Source organism: Arachis ipaensis, chromosome B10 (genome assembly GCF_059453495.1).
Source record: "Arachis ipaensis isolate K30076 ecotype BB chromosome B10, ASM5945349v1, whole genome shotgun sequence".
In the NCBI taxonomy this organism is placed as follows: Eukaryota; Viridiplantae; Streptophyta; class Magnoliopsida; order Fabales; family Fabaceae; genus Arachis; species Arachis ipaensis.
The window spans coordinates 27,760,571-27,769,769 of record NC_142435.1 but is presented as its reverse complement, the minus strand read 5'-3'; the positions used below and the strand labels follow the sequence as shown (position 1 = coordinate 27,769,769).

General features: G+C 34.4%; 1 non-coding gene across 1 annotated transcript; it reads right to left on the bottom strand.

The window, feature by feature from the left end:
* Positions 1-8,764: 8,764 nt before the first annotated feature.
* On the bottom strand, positions 8,765-8,872 carry LOC148579495 (small nucleolar RNA R71). Its single transcript, XR_015896162.1, has one exon. It is a non-coding gene; the product is annotated as a small nucleolar RNA R71 (small nucleolar RNA).
* Positions 8,873-9,199: the final 327 nt, after the last annotated feature.

Below are 9,199 nucleotides of genomic sequence, written 5' to 3'. Positions count from 1 at the left end.
TTGAGAGAGGAGTGATAAGCGTATGAAAGGATTTTGATTGGAAATTGGGCTGTTTTAGGTTGAGAAACTTTGGTTTGAGAATGAAATGTTGGAAAATAGAAGTTTTGAACTTTTGGATAAAACTTAGTTTTTAATGAACTTCGGTGATCCATAACTTGAGCCTCAAATTTTGGATTCAAATGAAACCTATTTTAAGTTAAAGATAATTCCAAGATCTTTTAAACGGTATAAAGTTTGTGAAAAACGAATTTTTGTAGAGGAAGTTATGGACATCAGAAGTTAGGTGCTGAAAACTGAATTTATGGACTTAACAGCTTTTACCTATTCTGCATAACTCGAGTACGCGAGTGCGGGTTTGGTATCTCGCATACGCGAGCAAGGAAAAATACACATGGCCACGCGTACGCGGGACCCTGGTTTCAGCAACATTGAGTTTTTGTGATTTAAACGTACTTTCAAACTTCTAAAACTCTATTTTTACTTTCTAAGACCCTGAAACTTAGTTCTAATTATAGGGAGAGGGGTAAGCTTAGAAAAGAAGTTAACTTAAAAGAGAAGAAAGGTTTGAAGTAATAAATGATGATTTAGAAAGTTTGGAAATTGAGGGTTTGTAAATGAATGTCATATGTGACCCCGGATAGTAGGCAGTGGCGTTGTCCACTTGCTCCGGGTGTGAGATGAGGAAGGAAAATTATGAAAAACTAAGCTAATTATAGAATTTCGAATGAATATGATAAATGAGGATGATTGATGATGAAATGTTGATGAATTATAATTAATGATTGACTTGAGATTGAATGAATTCTTGAATGAGATACCTGAGCAGTAGCAAAGATTGTGGTTTGTCCTGCTTGCTTCAGGTCAATGTTTGAGATTTGATAATAATGATGATTGATTTATATTGAACGAATGTATGTTTGTGATACCTGAGTAGTAGCAAGGATGGTGGCTCGTTCCTCTTGCTCCAAGTCAATGTTTGAGATTTGATAATAATGATGATTGATTTAGATTGAACGAATATATGTTTGTGATACCTGGGTAGTAGCAAGGATGGTGACTCGTCCCGCTTACTCCAGGTCAATGCTTGAGGTTTGATAATAATGATGATTGATTAAGACTAAATGAATGTATGTTTGAGATACCTGGGCAGTAGCAAGGATTGTGGTTCGTCCCGCTTGCTCCAGGTCAATGATTGTGACGCCTGGGTAGTAGCAACAGTAGTGGATTATTCCACTTGCTCTAGGTTGAGCTCTTAAACACCCGCCTGGGTAGTAGCGGTAGTAATGGTTCTTCCACTAAGCGGGTAGTAGCAAGGGGGTTGTAGCTCAAGCTCACTTGCTCCGCAATAGGTGTTTCTGTCCATGGTTAGCTACCAGGATATGTCGGGTTGGCTATATAACCGACAGATGATATCATCAGCCATAGGGTAGGCATATATCATATGCATATGTTTGAATTGTTTGGGTTTGTTTAATTACCTTGGTTTGCCTAATTGTACATGTTTTCATGATTATTTGCTAATTGACTTACTTGCCTTACTTGTGCATTACTTGTTTGTATTATTTGTGTTTGTATAAAAGTTGAATTACTTGGGGGATGGTTCGGTTCTTGGTTTATTTAGTTGAAAGATAGTGGAAGTATGAAGGATATTGGGTTAGAATTAGAATCCCCTATGATAGTTGCCAAGTTATAGATTAGTGAGAGTTTAGGATGGATATGACGAAGTAAGAAGTTTAAGATGCTTAGTGAATTTATATTATAGTGTATTGTATTTATTTAGCATTTTTACCGTACTGGAACCTATGGGTCGGGGATTTTCATTCCGTATATATTCTCTGTTTTCAGATGCAGGTCCTGGTACTCAGCAGTGAGCTGGATTCGTCTGAAAGGCAACGAAGTTTATTTGATTCTTTTTTGTACTTTTAGAATCTCTCCTGTTTATTTTTGAAAAACCTTCAATATGATGTACGTAAATTTTTATTTTGCAACTTGCCTGTAGAGGCGATGATGTATCTTTGAGAGAGATAGGAAATATTGTTGTCAAATTAGTTTTAAATTCTGTACCCTAGTCGACCTAAACTTCACAGGTCGTGACTAGTGGCTATTTACTTATGTTATATATATATATATATAAGAGTGTCTTTTCGCTCGCGATTTTAATTTATTTTCCTTTCAAGCTTCTCGTTTACTAGTTCTATCACATGTAGCGACCATCAATTTTAAAAAATATAAATATAAATAAGTTATAATTTATTTTATAAAATTAGAGTTCCTTATTTTTAGAAAATTATTTTATTATCAGTAATTGAACTAATTTTATAACAATTATATATATATATATATATATATATATATATATTATGATAAAATATTTTATATAATTAAAATTATAATTCTAGTAATTTATAAGTAATGAAACTTATATGTATATCTTAATTTAAGTAATTGATAATTTAATTTAAACATAGAGTTTAGTTAATAATATTATTATCGAGTTCGATATCCGCCGATATGAATAAATATCGGTACTCTTTGGTGAACTTAGGTTTGCTAATGCTTTACTAAATAACTTCCATCCTTAAATTACTAATATCATTTATATTAGTAACTCATATACATTCAATTTTATTATTATTATTATTATTATTATTATTATTATTATTATTATTATTATTATTATTATTATTATTATTATTATTATTATTATTATTATTATGCATGTACGTGTATATATATATTTATAATATATATAAAAGGCGGCAGCCATTTAGCTAATGGAAAGCCGTTGTATATGTATACATATATGTAATATATAGTTATGAGTATCATTAGCCTTATTATATCATTAGCTTTATATATAATAGTATCATATGAAGGAATAAGTAACATTTACTTTATTATCATTATTATACTTTCGCCGCCATATATATATATATATATATATATATATATAGCGTGAGAACGTAAACCTCTTCCAACCTTTCGGCTTCGATTTCTTGCAATCCGTAACCTCAATCAAAAATCTAATTCGGTAAAAGTATTCGTATCCTCCTCCTTTACACGTTGACACCACTTTTGGTTGGTGGAAGTTGACGGTGACGTAGCTCCTTTATCCCTTGAGTTCGGCCAATGGAAGTTTTAGGAGGTACAAACGATTCTGGACGTTTTCTTTTTCGATAATTCGGTCAGAAAGTTTCGCCGGAGCTTCGAATATTTTGATTCCGTACAAAGGTATGGTTTTGGTTTCTCATAGTTAATGTTTAATGTCACGTGAAAACTTAGGCTAGAAGACCTTAAGATAGGAATGAACTGAACGTATAATTGATGGATTGTGTATATGGAATAAAATATGTGGTTTAGCTGTTGTTAATAATTTGCTGTTGAAGTTGGTTGGTTTTGGAAAAAGATTTAATATTAGTATTTGTTTGATTTTGAAATAATTTGTTACTGAAAATGATTTGAATGACTGAGAGGTGTTTGGTTTGGTAGTTAGGACCCTTTAAGGGTGGCAGAAATTCAAGTTTTAGAGGAAATATTGCCAAAATTTCTATAAGAATTGGAGTTTTGATTTGAAATGTTATTTTAAAAAGGAAAGAGATTATTATGTGGCTTGTGTATTTGAGACTATTTGTTGACCCTCTGTCGCAAGATGTGACCGGGCACTTTAACTCCCCGGATTCCCCCATGAGCATGCATATATATATATATATATATATATATATATATATATAGAGCAGATAGTTCAAAAGAAGGTTGACTTCTCTGTCACTTCCGTACTTCTGTAACTTCTCTTTAGCTTATTCATTGAATTGCTTAGAAAGTCTTTCCCTGACCTTGGTATTTCTGACCACCATTTTCGAGGATCTTCACCTATTCCAGGCTTCTCCGCGGAAACGTCTCAAAATAGCTGAGATACTCAACATAATTGAAGAAAACCAAGATGCTCTCCGAGTTCACGGGTGTCCTTGCTTATCCCCTTCTGTCTTCATTGAGATTGGGTTGGTGGTCAGTCAGTCAGGAAAGGCGATAACTATGGGCAGCGCCCCTTACTGCTCTCTTGGGCTTCCTTCGCAAAGGGGTTCTGTCGAGAACAAGAAAAGTATATATATATACATATATGTATATATATATATGAATATTGAATATTGAATATTATATTTGAGCTTGGAGTTTGACTCCATAGAATACTATATTATTGAGCTTGGGGATGCGCACACAGAAGGACTGTCCAACGGTTAACTACCAGGACATGTCGGGTTGGCTGTATAACTGACAGATGAGGCTCATCAGCCATAGGATAGGCATACATCATATGAATTTATTTGTTTGCTTGAATGTGCATTGTTTTGGTTTGCTTAACTGTTTAATTCTGCTTATCTGCTACTTGTTCTACTTGCTGTAAATGCTTCTCTCTGTATTTTCCTTGCTTAAATTGTATGTGTATATTTTCTGAGAAACCCCTCTTGCCAGAGGTGTGAAAGGGCTTGTTCCACCAGTGATTCGAAGGAGTGGAGGAGATAGAACGTGAAGTATTAGGTTAAAGTTAGATTGAGAACTAGAATAGCTTAGATAACTTACCTAATTTTTGGTTTAGTTTATTTTCCTTAACTATGTTGTTGTTTTTAGATGCAGGTCGAGAGGCATCTCGTTGAGCGTTGATGAGCGGATAATTTATACGCTTTTTGGCATTGTTTTTAGTATGTTTTTAGTAGGATCTAGTTACTTTTAGGGATGTTTTCATTAGTTTTTATGTTAAATTCACATTTCTGGACTTTACTATGAGTTTGTGTGTTTTTCTATGATTTCAGGTATTTTCTGGCTGAAATTGAGGGACTTGAGCAAAAATCAGATTCGGAGGTTGAAGAAGGACTGCTGATGCTGTTGGATTCTGACCTCCCTGCACTCAAAGTGAATTTTCTGGAGTTACAGAACTCAAAATGGCACGCTTCCAATTGCGTTGGAAAGTAGACATCCAGGGCTTTCCAGCAATATATAATAGTCCATACTTTGGCCGAGTTTAGACAACGTAAAAGGGCATTGAATGCCAGTTCTACGCTGCTGTCTGGAGTTAAACGCCAGAAACACGTCACAAACCAGAGTTGAACGCCAGAAACACGTTACAACCTGGCGTTCAACTCCAGAAAGAGCCTCTGCACGTGTAACATTCAAGCTCAGCCCAAGCACACACCAAGTGGGCCCCGGAAGTGGATTTATGCATCAATTACTTACTTCTGTAAACCCTAGTAGCTAGTTTATTATAAATAGGACTTTTTACTATTGTATTAGACATCTTGGGACGCTGGTTCTTAGATCAGAGGGGCTGGCCATTCGGCCATGCCTAAACCTTTCACTTATGTATTTTCAAACGGTAGAGTTTCTGCACTCCATAGATTAAGGTGTGGAGCTCTGCTGTTCCTCATGAATTAATGCAAAGTACTACTGTTTTTCTATTCAATTCAACTTATTCCGCTTCTAAGATATTCATTCGCACTTCAACATGAATGTGATGAACGTGACAATCATCATCATTCCCTATGAACGCGTGCCTGACAACCACTTCTGTTCTACCTTCGATTGAATGAGTATCTCTTGGATCTCTTAATCAGAATCTTCGTGGTGTAAGCTAGATTGATGGCGGCATTCATGAGAATCCGGAAAGTATAAACCTTGTCTGTGGTATTCCGAGTAAGATTCTAGGATTGAATGACTGTGACGAACTTCAAACTCGCGAGTGCTGGGCGTAGTGACAGACGCAAAAGGAGGGTGAATCCTATTCCAGTATGATCGAGAACCTCAGATGATTAGCCGTGCTGTGACAGAGCATTTGGACCATTTTCACAAGAGGATAGGATGCAGCCATTGACCACGGTGATGCCTCCAGACGATTAGCCATGCAGTGACAGCGCATCAGACCATTTTCCAGAGAGGATGAAAAGTAGCCATTGACAATGGTGATGTCCTTACATAAAGCCAGCCATGGAAAGGATTAGGACTAATTGGATGAAGACAGCAGGAAAGCAGAGATTTAGAGGGACGAAAGCATCTCTATACCTTTATCTGAAATTCTCACCAATGATATACATAAGTATTTCTATCTTTATTTTCTGTCTATTTATTATTTATTTTCGAAAACTCCATAACTATTTTATATCCGCCTGACTGAGATTTAGAAGGTGACCATAGCTTGCTTTATACCAACAATCTCCGTGGGATCGACCCTTACTCACGTAAGGTTTATTACTTGGACGACCCAGTGCACTTGCTGGTTAGTTGTATCGAAGTTGTGAATGAAAAACAATTTATTAAGACGTGCGTACAGAGTTTTTGGCGCCGTTGCCTGAGATCACAATTTCGTGCACCAAGTTTTTGGCGTCGTTGCCGGGGATTGTTCGAGTTTGGACAACTGACGGTTCATCTTGTTGCTCAGATTAGGTAATTTTCTTTTTGTTTTATTTTCAAAAATTTTTCAAAAAAAAAAATCTTTCAAAAATTTCTTATCTATTTTCGAAAATTATTCAAAAATCTTTTAAGAATGAATTCTAGTGTTTCATGAAGCATGTTGAAGCCTGACTGGCTGTAAAGCCATGTCTAAATTCATTTGAACTGGGGCTTCCAACCCAATGTTATCAAGAGCAAGCTAGTTGTTGCTAATCCACCTGCTGCTGTTCCAGATCCACCTGATTACATGCTAAAGCTTGGCTGGCTATTAAGCCATGCCTAACCCTCAGGTTGGAGCTTTAGACTAAGAGTACAAGATTCCTGGAATTCATATTAAAAATTTTGGAATCCTTATTTTCCTTTTTCACATTAATTTTCGAAAAATACAAAAAAAAATTAGAAAATCATAAAAATAAAAAATATTTTGTATTTCTTCGTTTGAGTCTTGAGTCAGATTTTAAGTTTGGTGTCAATTGCATGTTCATCTTGCATTTTTCGAAAAAATCATGCATTCATGGTGTTCTTCATAATCTTCAAGTTGTTCTTGGTAAGTCTTCTTGTTTGATCTTGATGTTTTCTTGTTTTGTGTCTTTTCTTGTTTTTCATATGCATTCTTGAATTCTTAGTGCCTGAGCATTAAAGATTTCTAAGTTTGGTGTCTTGCATGTTTTCTTTGCATTGAAAATTTTTCAAAAATATGTTCTTGATGTTCATCATGATCTTCAAAGTGTTCTTGGTGTTCATCTTGACATTCATAGCATTCTTGCATGCATTCATTGTTTTGATCCATAACTTTCATGCATTGCATCATTTTCATGTTTTTCTCTCTCATCATTAAAAATTCAAAAATAAAAAAAAATATCTTCTCATAAATTCGAAAATTTGAGTTGACTTTTTCAAAAAATTTTAAAAATCTAGTTGTTTTTATGAGTCAAATCAAATTTTCAATTTAAAAATCTTATTTTTTTCAAAAATCACATCTTTTTCATTTTTCTTAGTTATTTTCGAAAATTTTAAAAATATTTTTCAAAAATCTTTTTCTTATCTTCATCACATAATTTTCGAAAATAACATCATCAATTAATGTTTTGATTCAAAAATTTCAAGTTTGTTACTTGCTTGTTAAGAAAGATTCAAACTTTAAGTTCTAGAATCATATCTTGTGATTTCTTGTGAATCAAGTCATTAATTGTGATTTTAAAAATCAAATCTTTTTCAAAACTAATTTCAATCATATCTTTTCAAAAATATCTTTTTATCTTATCTTTTTTTTTAAATCATATATTTTTCAAAAATTTGATTTTAAAATATCTTTTCTAACTTCTTATCTTCTTATCTTTTCAAAAAATTGATTTTCAAAATTTGTTTCAACTAACTAACTAACTTTTTGTTTGTTTCTTATCTTTTTCAAAACTACCTAACTAACTCTCTCTCTCTAATTTTTGAAAATATCTCCCTCTTTTTCAAAAATTCTTTTTAATTAACTAATTATTTTAATTTTTTATTTTAATTTTCAAAAATTACTAACCTTTTTCAAAAACAATTTTCAAAAATCACTAACTCTTTTTCAAAAATAATTTTCGAAAATTCTCTCTCTCTCATCTCCTTCTATTTATTTATTTATTTACTAACATCTCTTCCTCACTCACCAAAAATCCGAACTCTCTCTCTCTCTCTCTGAGTTCAGATTTTCTCTTCTTCTTTTCTTCTACTCACATAAGGGAACCTCTATACCTAGGCAAAAAGGATCCCTATTATTATTATTATTATTTTTCTATTTCCTCTTTTTCATATGAGCAGGAGCAAGGACAAGAACATTCTTGTTGAAGCAGACCCTGAACCTGAAAGGACTCTGAAGAGGAAACTAAGAGAAGCTAAATTACAACAATCCAGCAAGCACCTGTCAGGAATTTTCGAACAAGAAGAGGAGATGGCAGCCGAAAATAATAATAATGCAAGGAGGATACTTGGTGACTTTAATGCACCTAATTTCAATTTACATGGAAGAAGCATCTCCATCTCCACCATTGGAGCAAACAATTTTGAGCTGAAACCTCAATTAGTTTCTCTGATGCAGCAGAACTGCAAGTTCTATGGACTTCCATCTGAAGATCCTTTTCAGTTCTTAACTGAATTCTTGTAGATCTGTGATACTGTTAAGACTAATGGAGTAGATCCTGAAGTCTACATGCTCATGCTTTTCCCTTTTGCTGTAAGAGACAGAGCTAGAGTGTGGTTGGACTCTCAACCCAAAGATAGCCTGAACTCTTGGGATAAGCTGGTCACGGCTTTCTTAGCCAAGTTCTTTCCTCCTCAAAAGCTTAGTAAGCTTAGAGTGGATGTTCAGACCTTCAGACAGAAAGAAGGTGAATCCCTCTATGAAGCTTGGGAGAGATACAAGCAACTGACCAAAAAGTGTCCTTCTGACATGCTTTCAGAATGGACCATCCTGGATATATTCTATGATGGTCTGTCTGAATTAGCTAAGATGTCATTGGATACTTATGCAGGTGGATCCATTCACCTAAAGAAAACACCTGCAGAAGCTCAAGAACTCATTGACATGGTTGCTAATAACCAGTTCATGTACACTTCTGAAAGGAATCCTATGAATAATGGGACGCCTATGAAGAAGGGAGTTCTTGAAATTGATACTCTGAATGCCATATTGGCTCAGAATAAAATATTGACTCAGTAAGTCAATATGATTTCTCAGAGTCTGAATGGAATGCAAGCTGCATCCAACAATACTCAAGAGGCA